This window comes from Borostomias antarcticus, assembly GCF_949987555.1.
Source record: "Borostomias antarcticus genome assembly, chromosome: 2".
NCBI classification, from domain to species: Eukaryota; Metazoa; Chordata; class Actinopteri; order Stomiiformes; family Stomiidae; genus Borostomias; species Borostomias antarcticus.
Window position 1 is genome coordinate 21,294,423 of NC_140235.1, and position 15,503 is coordinate 21,309,925.

Below are 15,503 nucleotides of genomic sequence, written 5' to 3' on the forward strand. Positions count from 1 at the left end.
TTTGTTCTGTGTCATTTGTCTACATTGGGTTTCACATCCACACTTTAGAGTGTATTGCCAGAGCAAGACTACTTTCCCACAGTTGTGACAAAGAGTCAGTTGTCCTAATCTCTTTGCTGCTTTGCATAACAGCAGACCAGTACAACGTTCACTACTTATTTCCAACCCCACTGTGTTTAAGAAAGCACCACAGCGTTTGAGCGGTCTAACGTCTACACTGCGGCAGGAAGCATTTGTGAGTGTGGCTTGTTGCATCCACAAGACTTTCACTATGACTGACTGTCTCTATTGGACCTGCACTTGATCAGCTCTGGTAACCCCACTGCTAGTTTCTTGGAGACTGCTGTGCCATACGTAGGTCTGGGTATGACTTGGCAGTTTCAGTGTCAGCGCCAAAGGATGCCCAGTCTGGCACCAGAAACATTTGTGCCGATTCATCTTTTCTGACTGTTGACTCAGCAAACAAGATCAAGACAGAGGGGATTTAAAAGCCTGTCTTGGATTTGATTGTGTTTAGCGCCATGTTGAGTGATATTTTCTCTGTGTAGACAACGCTAGTGCTCTAAACAGTGATGACGTGGGTGAAAGACTCCAGTAATAGTGTGCTTCAAGCTTTGAGTTTGTTTTATTAGTGTTGGACGATTGCATGCCATCTTCGCAGTACTTCAGGCTGCCTCAAGTGATCCAGATGTGTGTTCATCCTCTGATCCCAGAGAAATATAAACTAGGTCTGGGGGAAAGGCGGGGGCCCCCCTTCTCCTCTCTTTGCTTGTTCTGCTGGAACGCTGGCAAACAACATCAACGTTCTCTAAGTGATTGAGATTTCAAGTTGTGGGCAGTAGATGGCAAAGCCACTCTGCCACTGCTCTCCTGTGTGTCAACCCTCGGATGCTGAGGTGAGAGTCGTACAGTATAGGCCTTTTTGCCCATCATCCATAATCTCATTTCATGACTCCCCCAGACGCTCATACAACGTCGGTAATCAAAGCACCACGTCGCAAGTCAGGCCGAATAGCCTGACTCAGACTGAAAAGCCTAGGTCAAGACCTGTTTTGCCACCAGGGAAAGCCATGCAGCAGAAAGATTTCCATTTCAAAAGGTGAGCTGTGCACGTTAGGCATTAGTGCTCATTGGAAAATATGACTGTATCAGAAGGTAAAAAGAAAAGAAAGGTTAGTGCCATTGTATTTTAGAGTAGAGGGTACAATAGAACATTTATGAAGAGCTTGAAAGTTAATAGACAGTTTTATTAGTTTTAAGTCACATTTTTAGCTGTTATGCTCATGATATCCCTACCAGACAGCTTGCTCTATTTGTTGTTCTGAATGTTGAGCGGGAAAAAAGTCTGATATGTTTTTGAGGTTAGTGGGGTTTGTCTTTGACTCCACTGTGGGACCTACCTGCAGCTCAGGTGACACCGCAGACGCCCGTTTTCATTTGTCTCTGCTCGGCTCCGGTTCTCACGACAGGAAACCATCAGTCAAACAACAGCTCGTTCGCGTCCATGGAGAACACCGCCAAGTGAACAAACAACTCTGGAACATTCGCTCTCTGTCCCCACGTCCTAACTGTAGGCTACTTACCTAAAGGTTTATGCATGTTTTTTCTGCACATTGATGTTTTTACACATACAGTAGCAACAGAGACAGGAGATCTGCGCGCACTCCAGAAGGTTGAAGCCACTCAAAACCTTCATGTGGTCGTACAGTAGATTTGCAGTTCAAAGCTCAACCCTGTGCATAACATTGTTTTGATGTTGGTATGTTTTGGTCCCACTTGAAGACACATTTAACCCTAGATTTGCTTAACTATCAGTGTTTACCTTAAGTAGGCTAGTGTTGTAGGCCTACTGACAGTAGTCTACCCAAATTGCAATCTTCTATTTTTGTGCGTGGCTGGCCAGCGTTTGTCGGGTTATCACTCCCTCCCTTAGTCCCTTACTCCGTGACACCTGACAATGTTGGCCTGCATCTCTCTGTTGGTAGCACAAGAGGCAGTAGTAGCCTACCAGCACACGAAAATCAAGAAGGACACCAAACTCAACTCGCCGATCTTCACCGCACTTGTGCGGTGGAGAGTGAGAGTGAAAGGAACAGCCCCCTCCTACCTCCAGGCCATGGTCAAACCCTACACCCCCTCCCGACCGCTACGCTCTGTTACCTTGGGGCAACTGGTTGCCCCGTCACTCCGAGGCCCCTGCAGTCGATCGACACGGTCACGGCTCTTCTCTGTCCTGGACCCGCAGTGGTGGAAAGAACTGCCCACTGATGTCAGGACAGCAGAGTCGCTGCCCATCTTTCGTCGCAGGCTCAAAACCCATCTCTTCAAGAAGTACTACAACAATCCTCCCTAAGCACTTATTGTATTGTATTGTATTGTATTGTATTGTATTGTATTGTATTGTATTGGACCGTATTTTAGATTGCTATTCTTGCACTTTACCTTCAGCACTAGATTATGCTCTTAGTCACTTGTTTTAGAAAGAAGATGCACTTGTGAGTTCTGGCAAGTAGTAGTACATTGGCTTTTCCTACGTTAAATGCAATTATTGTTAGTCACTTTGGATAAAAGCGTCTGCTAAATGACTGTAATAATGTAATGTAGAGTAGTGGTCAGAGCATTGGACTCCCACCTGGGAGACCAGGGTTCAAGGCCCCGGTGGGGATGACTTTATGGGACTATAATACCCCAAACCTCCACACGTTCATCCTTTCACTCCAACCTTTTTATCCCTTACCTAAATTCCACAAGTAGAGTAGTGGTCAGAGCATTGGACTCCCATGCGGGACTTTCTCAGAGATTACCGTCTATGCTGAGCGAAACTCCTCTAGTCTATGTAGCTAAACAAATGCTGTTGTTTACGTTTTGGAACTGATGTGTCCAGGCGACAAGACCTATCTTAATTTATCAGACATCATTTCATGTCATTTCAGTTCACAGCTATTTCAGTGGCATGACTAGCTTCCGTCCTACCAGTCCTGAACAGAAACAAGCCAGCCACGAACATATGCCAGGCTGGACCTGGCCTGTTTTTTTTTTTAGGTCTTGTTCTGGAGAGCATATCCAGAACTGCAGGGCCTTTCTGCAATAATGACATTTACCACAAGATGGCATAACGCGCATAGAAAAGAGTACTTCTGGCTTGTAGTATGTACGTTCTCAGTCAGATAGCGCCATCCAGTGGCAATAATATTTGTTTGGATACACCTTGGCTTTACTCTTTGAGACTCGCTACATTTAGAGATAGAAGGTCACAAGGCCTCAGCAATAGAAAGGCAGACGGATAAATCATATTCATATTATTCTGCTCTCCATTTATCACCAAACTCAGATGTACCGTGTTAATTAATGCGGGGAAAGTGAAAGTTAAAACGGAGTGTGGAGAACAGGGGGTGTGTGGGGGACTTACAACTGGAGCAGCACCTGTGTCTCAGGGACACTCCATCCATCTCCCCTCTCCATGGGATTTGTGTGTGTGTATTTGTGTGTGTGTGTGTGTGTGTGTGTGTGTGAGAGAGAGAGAGAGAGGGAGAGAGAGAGGGGGAGAGAGGGAGAACGTAGGGCCCCGCGGACCAGCAGGGACCAGGCTGGGGTGTGTGACCCGCTGACCTGGCCCGGCTCCGGCTCCAGTGCGGGTCCCTTCTCTGGACCAGAGAGAGAGACCGGACGACAACGACTCATGTATCAACAATGACACTGTCCTGGAACAACACCCCCAACACACACCCCAGATGTCCCCCCTTATTACAACAAGTTTAAAGTTAGGTATTACGAACACACAGTTGCTTGAAAAGTTGTCGAGAGGCTCCTGAGAGACAAACGTTTCAGAGATGCTAAATTCAACAGGGATTCAAATGAATTTCTTTCGTATGGTGATGGTGGGAAAAAAAAGAGGAAAATATATCCAAGCTAACAGGATTCTCTTTAAACCCCCCTCCCCCCAACACACACACACACATACACACACACCTCTCCTCTGAGAATGTAATAGAAACAGGACCTCCACAATCACAGAGAAACTCTTATCCCCCTCCATCTCTCCCTCGGTTAATATTTCACTTCAGCTCCCAGGTCTGCAGAATGAGGGACGTTTCCATTTCACGTCAGTCATGTCCCGGCCTGTGTGCTACCTGTGCGGTGATAAGTGTGGGACTGACTGGGAGTGTCGTTTGTCACTGTCCGGCTCTGAGTGACACGCCGCAGATGGACGCGGATGATGGGAAAGAACCCTGGTGTTCAGGCACTGCTAGGTGCCACTACACAACACACACACACACACACAGGCATGCACATATGCAGGCACACACACACATGCATGCAAGTACATATGCATGCAAACACGCACACACACGCAAACATGTACGCATGCACATACATGCACACACGCAATTCAACAACTTTAGGCCGTGCTGTTAACACATGATAATTGCTTTTATTTGATCAACAATGAATGTCTGCTACTGTGCAATGTTGTCAGTAATCCACAGCACAGCCGGATGTTTTCAACCAAATGAACACAGAGATACATCAGGTCAAAATACATCAGGTCAAAACGATCAGTTATGGGAAATCTGAAATAAAAACACCCAACAGCCCATCGCCTTATGACCCTCACTGCACATGCTGTACAAGCACCGTGATTGGTGGATTGATTAATTAACAGAATTTACTGTTTTATTGACTATTTAAACACACACACACACACAACCAGCACAGTACGACAGTACGTGGATGAAACACAACTGTTGAGACCAGAATAACACAAACAAATCTATAGGCTGGCCTGTGCACACCGCCGCGTCCAGCTGTTAGACCGGTGAAACATTAAGGAGATAGATGCTGTTCTATCGTCCTGACGTCCTCAGACGGCCCTGTGTCTTCTCGTCTTCACGTCTCCCCCCTGATGCCAGAGATGGATGAGCTCGGCAGGGAGAGACTTCCAAAGGAGAGCCGGAGACTCTGGCTACGCCCAGCCCTACCTGAGGAGGGAGAACAAAAGAGCCATGTATGTGTACCTGTAGCTGCGCAGAGGAAGCTCCCGCTTTGATCTGGACCAGAGAGAGACCAGAGAGAGAGAGAGCAGTTTGATGAAATATTGATGCTTTTTTTTTTTTTTACTGTGTCCCATGGGGCCTTGGTTTGCTTTCAGGATCTGTGTTGCTGCTGGTCCTCAGTCGTGCTGTTACAGGTTAGAAACACACTGGCTGCAAGCTGAGAGAAAGAGAGAGAGAGAGAGCGAGAGAGGGAGAGAGAGAGAGAGAGAGAGAGAGAGAGAGAGATGATTATAATAGGTTTTAATGTGGCTGAATGGCCCGCAAGATTGGTCGGCCATTTTGTATCGGATCAAAAGGAGAGAGAAGGTTTTCGGCTCGTCTTCCTACTCCCAACATCGCTAACTACCATGAATACTGTGACGTCTGAGGGGTGCGCTTACACAAAAGCTACCGTATGATTATAGGGGTGAAGTCTGTGAACGATGCCCACTTGACCTTTAACACTGACGGCTTCAAGTTACCATTCACTTTTTACTTTCTGACCCAATATTCAAATACTCACTAAGCCTAATATCGGGGGTGAAGCGTATAATACGATTTGCAAATGGTGGCTCAAAAAGTTTGATTTGACTTCATAGGAAAGTGACCCACATTCTTCCGGCAACAATAAGGACGTCCATGGAGGGGAAAAAATCTGAATGTTGATAACCGCCTGAAGAGCTTTTGTCTGTGAACTGTCAGAGGCCAACATACTCCAATCAGGCGAGAGGGAGAGAGAGAGAGAGAGAGTTAAAAAAAAATTGAGGGGAGAGGGATTAATCGCTCTTACACGCTCACGTTCACACACAGAGATATACAGCACACGTAATGACTTCTGTGGAGAGCTGCGATTATTTCAACTTAAAGAGAACAGTCGGGGAGAAAAGGGTGCAGAGAGAGAGAGAGAGAGAGAGGGAGAGAAAGAGAGAGAGAGAGGGCAGAGAGAGAGAGGGGGGAGAAGGGGGTGAGAAAGCAAGACTTCAGAGGAGCCAGGGGCAGGAGATAGTCTGGGAAAGGTCTTGCGTTTAAGTGGAATTAACATGCTCTTCTATTGGAGTCCATTAGATAATCATATTCATGCCACACAAGGCTCCGACCCCCACCCCTCTCATTCCCGCTCTCTAATCCGGACTGATAAGGGGGTGCGGGCGGCATGGTTTCATTATGTCGTCATTTGGAATCCACATGGGATCCCCCCGGGACGTTATCACAGGGAAATTGCTTAAATAGCCGAAGTGGATATAGTTTCGAGTTTATTATTCCTGACAGATTCAAAATAACCACAAATATCCCCACTCCGATTATAGGGGGTGAGAGCTGTTATCTGTCATGCACACTAATGGGCCACTCATAGACACCCGATATACCTCCAGCAGGCACGGGCACAGAGAGAGAGAGAGAGAGGGAGAGACAGAGAGAGGGGGGGGGGGGGGCGAGGCGGAGAGAAAGAGAATGAGAGAGAAGGAAGGAAGGAGGGAGAGAGAGAGGGAGGGAGGGAGGGAGGGAGAGAGAGAGAGAGAGAGAGAGAGAGAGGGTGTTAGGTTGGAGAGTGAGTCGGGGGCTTTATCTCATTGTTGTCTTCACTTGTTTGCTCTTCGACGCGTGTGTGTGTGTGTGTGTGTGAGAGAGAGAAAGAGAGAGAGAGTGTTGAGGAGGGGCCCTTGAACTCTGTGTACACAGCTTTAGAAGAGAAAGTCTTAATGCACTTTGCCACTACATTAGTGCTTAGTAAACTCATGCCTCCCATTGTTAGGTGTTTATATGGCCCCAGAAGCACTGTGTCCCTATTGTTCCTCCTGTCTCTCCCCTCCCCTGTCTATCTGTCTCTCTGTCCTCCTGTCTCTCTGTCCTCTTGACTGTCTATCTGTCTGTCCCCCTGTCTCTCGTCTCCTCTGTATATCTGTCTGTCTCTCGGCCCCTCTGTCTCAATGTATGTCTGACTCTCTCCTCTGTCTATCTCTCTATCTGTCTATCTGTCTCTCTGTCTGTGTCCCTCTGTCTATCCGTCCCTGCGTCAGTCCGTCTGTCTGTGTGTCTGTCTCTGTGTCTGTCTGTCTTCTCTCCACCGTTCTGTCTCTTTCTCTGTCCCTCTGTCCCCTCTCCATTTTGTCCCTTGACTCACAGCAGGTCACAGCAGGTCACAGCAGGTCACAGCAGGGGCAGGCGTAGTCTTGCTCGATTGCCCCACTTGACAGGTCTTGGGGATGAGAAAACAAGTGTTTATCCAGTAAACAGTGAAGGGCTCACTATCCATTCACAGAGGTGGGGGGTGCCACCAGGAGGCCGTAGCATGGCGTGTGAGTGTAGGCGGACGAAGCAGAGTTGATAAAGGAACAGTTAACTGGTTGGAATGAAGTACATGAGGTTACTGAAGATGTGTTAAACATGAGTGAATGATTTGTATTGTGTGCTTGGAATATTGGTATTACAAATACAACATTTTCAGGCAGCCATTAGCTCAAAAAACACAAGAATTGAATTCCCTGGCTGTGTCTACAGTAAATCAAGTCTCCCTCCCTTGCCCATGTGTATATCACATGCATTTACTGGTAGATCGAATTCACTGGGACATCTGTCTGGAGGGAAAGAATTAAATAGAACAACTCAAACCTCTGTGTACACTGTACACAGAAGGAATGGTACTTCTAAAACATAAATTAAGTACTAGCATAACAATTCAGTGAGATCATAGCTAAACACCGAAAATAAACATGATCTCAGTACACATAGTTGACTCGTTACTCAAACAACAGTGCATGAAAACAAAGTGTGTTTTTAGAGTTGAGAGAAAAAATTGATATCTATCACTAAAATGAAAACTGAAAATGAACTATTTGTTCGTGGAGTTACTCTGCCAGTGTGTGTGTGTGTGTGTGACAGTGTGTGTGCGCTCTGTGTGTGTATGTCTGTGTGTGTGTGTGTGTGTGTGTGTGTGTGTTTGTGTGTGTGTGTGTGTGTGTGTGTGTGTGTGTGTGTGTGTGTGTGTGTGTGTGTGTGTGTGTGTGTGTGTGTGTGTGCGTGCCTGCCTACAGTACCTGCCTGCCTTGGTGTGCACCTCCCTGTCTGTGTAGATCCCAGGCCTGGAACAAACAGTAGTTCCTCCTTAATTGGGGTGAGATCTGGGGCTTAGAGGGGGCCAAGAAGGGACCCCTACCCCCTTTCTTTCTTCTCCAGAATCGCTTTGGCTCCAGAGGTGCTTTTGATGTGTGCTTTGGCTCCCTGAGTCCTACTTTGGAATATGTTCTTGGGAGACCATCGGTTACTTGCCTCCAGGCAGAATCTCAATCCCAGGGATCCTGGCCCTCTTTGATGAAATACTTTCAGGAGCTGCTAACCCCACTGATGCCCATGTGCACTCCCCCCCCCCATCCCCTCCTCCCGTCCCCCGCTCCTATGGTCTCCCCTGGTCTCTCTTTGAGAGATTCATAACAAGGACTTTATCTCTGTGTAGTCCGGGCCAGATGAGCACCGCCTCGCAGACTGACAGGAGAATTACCGCTGTCTTACAGTGCACCTTTGGACTCTCCTCTCCTCTCCTCTCCTCTCCTCTCCTCTCCTCTCCTCTCCTCTCCTCTCCTCTCCTCTCCTCTCCTCTCCTCTCCTCTCCTCTCCTCTCCTCTCCTCTCCTCTCCTCTCACCCTGTCTCTGCTCGTCCTCTCGTCCACTTTCCTCTCCTCCCCTCTCCTCCGCTCACCTCTCTTCTCCCCTCCTCTCCTCCCTTCTCCTCTCCTCTCTTCTCCTCTCCTCTCTTCTCCCCTCATCTCCTCCCTTCTCCTCTCCTCTCTTGTCCTCTCCGGTGTCTGGATTGTTGTCACAGGGGCTAGGGGCTGCAACACACCAGACACTGATGGATTGGCTTGTTCCTATTCTGTTAGACCTATCCTGACATTTATAATATGCTGTGTTCTGTAATTCTCCCATGAATAGTGTCCTCAGCCTACAAAAAAACCCTGTGAGAAATAAGATGAGATATTCCCAAAATTGGCTCCTAGTTACATCAATAAATTATATCAACTTATGTGTCGAAAATATAGTGGGTCAACCTATTTTGAACTGCTATTATTGACATTAAGTGACAGGATTTAGATATGCAGTGAGAGGTTGTTCGACACTGATTGATCAAGGAGGATAATAAGTCAATATGAATCTGATTATCATGACGTAGGAGGGAAGAGTGAAGGTGCACTGAGGGAACGGTTGGAGAATTCACTCAGTGGCAACAGTAGCTTACTTTACTTAAAATACCGAGAAGATTGATCACTGTTGATCACTGATGAGAGAGCCCCTACTTCTGCCCCTCCCGTTCACAGCACTGACAGTGGTACTCTGTGTTTTTGACATCCAGGTAAGCAGAGTAACTGTGGACCATAATTCTCTCGGTCATATACACACACACACACACACTCACAGTCAAGCCCTGCTCAACCGATTAACAGCTGATTTTCCAAACCTCCACCTCTTCATTGATTGATGCTGGCCCCTGAAGACCTCTTTAACCACATCATTTCCCTGTATATTGATTATGTATATTGATTACACCTAACCCTACAGGAAGGGTTTTACTCCTTTTTACCGTAACAGTAGGTCTCATTCCCATGGCGACGCCCTGGAGACCACTTTAGCACTTTCACCCTCATAGACAGTTACTCATGCAAGGATAAGCACGTATCGTAACACCCCTACATACATGAATGGGAATTTCTATGAGAGCAGCTTGGCCTGTGGGAACTGGCAGATTACAAAAGGGAAATCAAAATGTATATTTACTCTAAATCTGTCAAATACAAATAATGACACGGCAGGGTCACACTATAAACTATTACCTGTAAGAGATGCCTAGTGACTTCAATTAACTAATTAATTAGCCTACACTTATAACTTGATTATAACATAAACTTATTATTGAGTATAGGCTCTGTGCACCAGCTTCACTACTTCCTGAAAGTCACTTGGCATCTTTATTTCCTGTCCTATATGATTGGATTAAGTGATTAATCAGGTGTGCGCTGGGTCTGCCGCACACCTGATTAATCACTTAATCCAATCATATAGGACAGGAAATAAAGATGCCAAGTGACTTTCAGGAAGTAGTGGAGCTGGTGCACAGAGCCTATTGTAGGCTATGTGTTATTATGTATCCTGAACCAAGAGGTAAATAGCAGAATATGTTATGGTTCGGGCCGGGTCCGCCCCGGCTCACCCCCTGCTGCCAGTCTGGACCCTCGCCCCTGCCCCGGACCCCTGGTTTGCCCCGAACCCCTGGTCCACTTTGCTCGCTCCCAGTCCAGACCCTCGCCCCTGCCCCCTCGCCCTGGTTCGCCCTGCTCACCCCCTGCTCCCGATCCAGACCCTCGCCCCTGCCCCAGACCCCTGGTTCGCCCTGCTCACCCTGTTCCCGGCCTGGATCTCTGACCCTGAGCTCCTGTGCCCCCTGGACCCTCCTGGACCCTGAGCACCTCCCCTCCCAGTGACTGCCCCTGTTCTGCCTCCTTGTGTTTTTGGTCTTGTGTTCGTTGTCTTGTCTTCTATGTTGGTTTGTGTCCTCCCAGCCCCAGCTCTGGACACAGTCCCTCACTAGTCCCACGTCACTCCTGTCCCTCCTCTCCTGGCCCTCTAGTTCCCCCCTATAGTTTTCTGGCCAGTCCCATTCCCTGTCCAAGCCTCGTTCCCTGTTCCCTTCCCTTGTGTCCTTGTTCCTCTGTCCTTGTGTTGGTGTCTTGTGGGAATCCCTCCATGACCTTGTCTGGGTGATTGTCTGCGCCTGTGTCTCGTTATGTCTTGTTGCACACCTGTATGTTGTTCCTTGATTGTTCTCCCAGAGTATATATGCCCTCCTGTTTCCTTTGTTCTCTGTTGGTTCATTGTTAATGTTCGTGTTTCCTCTGTTTTGTTTTTGGACATTAAAATCCTATATTTTGAACCTGCGCTGCCTGCCTGCTGTCTGTTATTGGGTCCTACCTCCACCAACCTCAAAACCTAACAGAATAAGCCAAAATTATGAGCAAAAAAACGGGTTTTGAGCCCAATAAAAACACAGCATAATCATAAACTTCACCTCGGTGCACGGAAAGCTGTGGTGAGGAGGATTATATTGCTTCTTACTATTGTACGGGGCTGGTGTAACAACCCAGTAGTCCTAAACGTGTTTATACCGGCTCAAGAAACTACAGGGCCCGGAGCAGAGAGAGGAGAAGGCGGGGGCCGGGGCAATTCAGAGAAAGAGGGAGGTAGAGAGAGGCGCTTTCCGAAGGGAGGAGTCAACCAAGGGAAAGAGCAGCTGGAGTTCCACACTTCGTCCTCTTCTCCTCGAAAAAAGACTACTTCATGTAATAACAACTGGCCAAGCGCCGTAAACACGTATATTTTCATAATTCATTCATGTTTGCTATCTGCTATCATCAGCAGATCTGTTGGCAGGCTCATGGTTTTATTTCAGCGGTCGGCTCGTACTACAGCGAACTGTGAAAAGGAGGAGAAAGACGCAGGAGGAAAAGTCTGGCAGCGCCGTTTTGGAGTTGGAGTTGCAGCGTAAAAAGTCACAGGAGGCAACTCCAGAGCGCGAGAGGCACATCTGCAGCTTGAGAAGAAAACAATATTCATTTTACGAGGAGAAGAGAACAAACATATCAAGAATTATAAGAGGAGAAGCCACCTTCGAACACGTAAGTGCAAGAACAGGACTAGGCATGATAATGGACTGTTTCCTTTGAACCTTTATGCGCTTATGTTCTACTGTTTTTAAAGTTTTGAATTCAACACGACGACCATTCAGAACTGTCAGAGGTATCGCGTTTCAAATGAAGTGGAATTGCATAGGCTATAGAAGCGTGCTGCAAACTTATCGGGATGTTTGGGGCAGAAAACTCAATTGCCTATCCACATTTAGGCTTACACCATCATGGCCCAGGCTTTTTTCTTCTTCATTTTTTTGCAGCCTCGAACATTTAATTTTGTTTATCCAAGTGCTTTCTTGAAGTAACTTAGGCTATTACTTTTATGAACTTCTCTAGGACAGAGACAGTTGCCTATTCAAACTTTCCGTATGCATTTAAGCCTATAGAGTTTTAATAAACGTACTTTTTACTCACTTTTACTCAACGTGTAGGCTATACAGGTTATCTTAGAGACTTTCCTAAATATAATAAGTTTTTGCTACACGATTTGTATTTAGAGATAAATTGAGCACATACAAGTATAAAAGTAGCCTAATTGCATTGTTGAGCGGTGTGGGATGAAACTTGGTAGTGAACTTCTGCAGCCATGAAACTTACTGGACTTCTGTCTAAAGAAACGCAGAGGGGAGGGGGGTCACGCATATTTATGTGTGATCATATTTCAGCGCGATTTTACCGACTCGTGTCTGTTATTGATCCACTTTTCCCACTATGATAAAAGCATGCGAGGCTATATTTACCATTACTCAAGTAGTTGAATGGATTTATATTTAATATCAAACATTTTCAGAAAAAAAAGTCTAAATCCAAAACACTAACGTTAGTCTACCTTGTAACGAGGACAAGGCCTGAATTATTTTAGACTAGGCTAGGCTACCATTACATTGTAAAACAATCATGTTAGTGATAGTTGATAACCAAATCTATGAACCTAATTTCATTAGGCTGCTGTCATAGGCATATAATTTGATTTAAATACACCCATTTTCGTTTTAGATGGACCGTATTAAACGTAGCTTATTGACATTTCCTACAGGCCTGCCTATAGTTTTGACATTATAAATAGCCTAGGTTTTAAAGTATTTAGTCTGCTTTTATTTTTTACATCCACACATTTTTCTCTATAGCCTACAATTTAGGCCCGTTTTTCAGGCTACATCAGCGCAGCGCGCCTCCACATGTGCAGCCTAGATATTTGTTTTAAACTTTTCCTTCTGCTCCTCGCCAGCTGTTCCACATTTTAGCTGCTTGTCGGATTCGCTGAGAGTGACTGCTCGACCGTTTGTGTCTCGGGTTTCAAGCCGCTATACAAACGATGAGGGTTCGAGGCGTTCAGCCGTGCCGGTGACGGTTCAGCTAAACCTCTTTTGACACTTGGCAAATTATTAACGGAGATCTAACTGCGTTGAGAAAAAGCAGTGCATATGCCCACAAAACAATAGAGGTTTAAGAGCTTGTGCAGATTTTTTATTTTTTTTCCCCCTTATATTATAAAAATAAAATCCATAATCTGGACTGGGCCAGTGTAAAGATGAACAAAACTTATTCTGAGTAGGTAAACTACACAGGTTTAAGAGAGAATATAAATAAGGATCAATAATTTCCCTCAAAATGCCTCACGTTTTCCACACAATTTTGTCTAAACATTTAAGCCTATAGGCCTACAATTATTTTAAAAAATCAGAGCCATTGAATATGGATATAAGAACACATATTTTGTTGACATTAAACATGACGAGGCACAGAAACATTTGCATTTGGCTATTTCTCTGAATTTCAGTGGGCAATGTTTCAAATATTGCTTTGAATATAGGCCTAATAAATGCAAACATCTGGTGATCTGTCACTTCACATATAGACATAAAACAAGTAAAACACTTGTGTAATATTGTGGGCTTTTATGAATATAATTAGTTTCTAGCCGACCCTAGCCTAGTCTATTTAACTATAAACCCATCACCTGCCAAGTGGTTTATTTTGTACAGGATACAGCAGGCGTCATGGATTATTGTGTTTTTAAAGTCTGCTTTTTTCAAAAACTGTCTTTGTATTATTTCATGAATTTCCTATTGACTGTGCTTGATCTAAACTGTGATTGATTGTGGACAGGGATCTTTATGACAAGAGTTTTTACCCCTAAAGAATGTGTAATTGCTTACCCCCAGATTTAATGCTCACCAAAGCAACATTACACATAATTAGTTTAATTTGGGGTCTATTTGGATTTAATGGATGGCTGATATTTTCCAGGAGAAAATGATGCTTAATTTGGCTAGAAGTACAGCCTGGAAGTACATGTGAATAGAAATGTGTGTGGAGGTTGTGGATATTTTATTATTTAATCATATTAAATATGAATGATATCTGATGAAAACACTCAGTGTTATTAATATGTATGTCGTTTCTGTTTTACTACATCTCCAGATAGCAGATTATAGAGGCTGGGCTCTGGTTGAACAGGTGCAATTTAACAAAACAAGGGCCTGTGTCATAAATGATGCAGTAACAGTGATGAATGCGGGAATGTTCCAGATTATAATCTGTACCGGGATGAAAAGCACAAATACGGGAGAACCATTTGCTTATTTCACCAACGTAGATGAATCAATGTCCGTCTCCCGTCCTAGTGTTCTGCGTATATGAGGAGGAAGTGGGATAAGCTAGTCCTCCGCTGCAGTCAGATAGCACTGCGCTGTTTTATCTCCCTCTCAGCACACCTTTACATTCAATTATGCATAGCAGCACTGGACCGGTGCACCTGTGACCCCCCCCAGCCTGCCAGGATAGGGGCCGTCACTGCTGGATGTTAATGTGGAGAGATGACACACTATTAGCCCCTGAGTCAAGGGCCCCTCCATCCTCCCCGGCCCCCAAATCCACAGTTTTAAAAGCGGGCGCTTAAGTAGGCAGCCTCGGCCCCTGTCCCTCAGGTCATTTGACATCCTGGAGGAAGAATACCTGCTATCAGCTGTGAATGCACGAGGGCCTAATGAGCTCTGTTGATGTGTTAATGATCGAGTGCAGGGACACACTCTCAGGGACCAAGTGTATTGTTCAGGCCAGGTTAATTGTAGGGAAGTTGATTTCCTTTAAGATAACGAGGCCTAGAGGCTTCTCTTCGGCGTGTTTTATTCTGCTGTGTGTTCTGTGTCTGGCTTGCTGTGCTGTTTCTACTGTTGTGTATGTGTGTGTGTGTGTGTGTGAAGCATTGCAGGCTGTTACACTGTCACAGGCGTTAATGCGAGCTGAAAGGTTTTGTGTGTCGTGTCTTTCGGCAGAGGCTGAACCCCTCAGTGCGGCTCCTAGCTTTCCTCTCCCATTCAGTCTCCCCTCAAACCAGAGCGGACTTCAGCAGGTGAGAATAAGAGCTGCTGCCATACACCCATTCATGACATAGAATGCACAATATTTTCGCTGCCCAGTGAAAATGTCTAATCTTCCCCCTGAGTGGGCTGATTCTGCCGCTGCTCTTGTGAACAGAGAGATGAATAGACACACGGCTCCCAATAGAAACCCCTCACTTTGATGATCCTCAACTTTGATATGTTGACATCAAATGGAAAGGAGTCAGTGGGAAAAGAAAAAGGACAAGTCAGAAAGATGGAGAGAGAGAGAGGGAGAGAGAGAGAGAGAGAGGTGTGTGTGTAATTGAGGGACAGGGAGATGGAGGTGTGTGTGCGCACGTGCGTGCGTGTGCGGGCCCGCGACAGGAACGATGTGAAAAGTTGGGCCCTGGAAGCGAAGGAGCGAGTCAAAAATGTCCGGACGCATTTGCGTGCGAGCGCGGAGAAGAAGG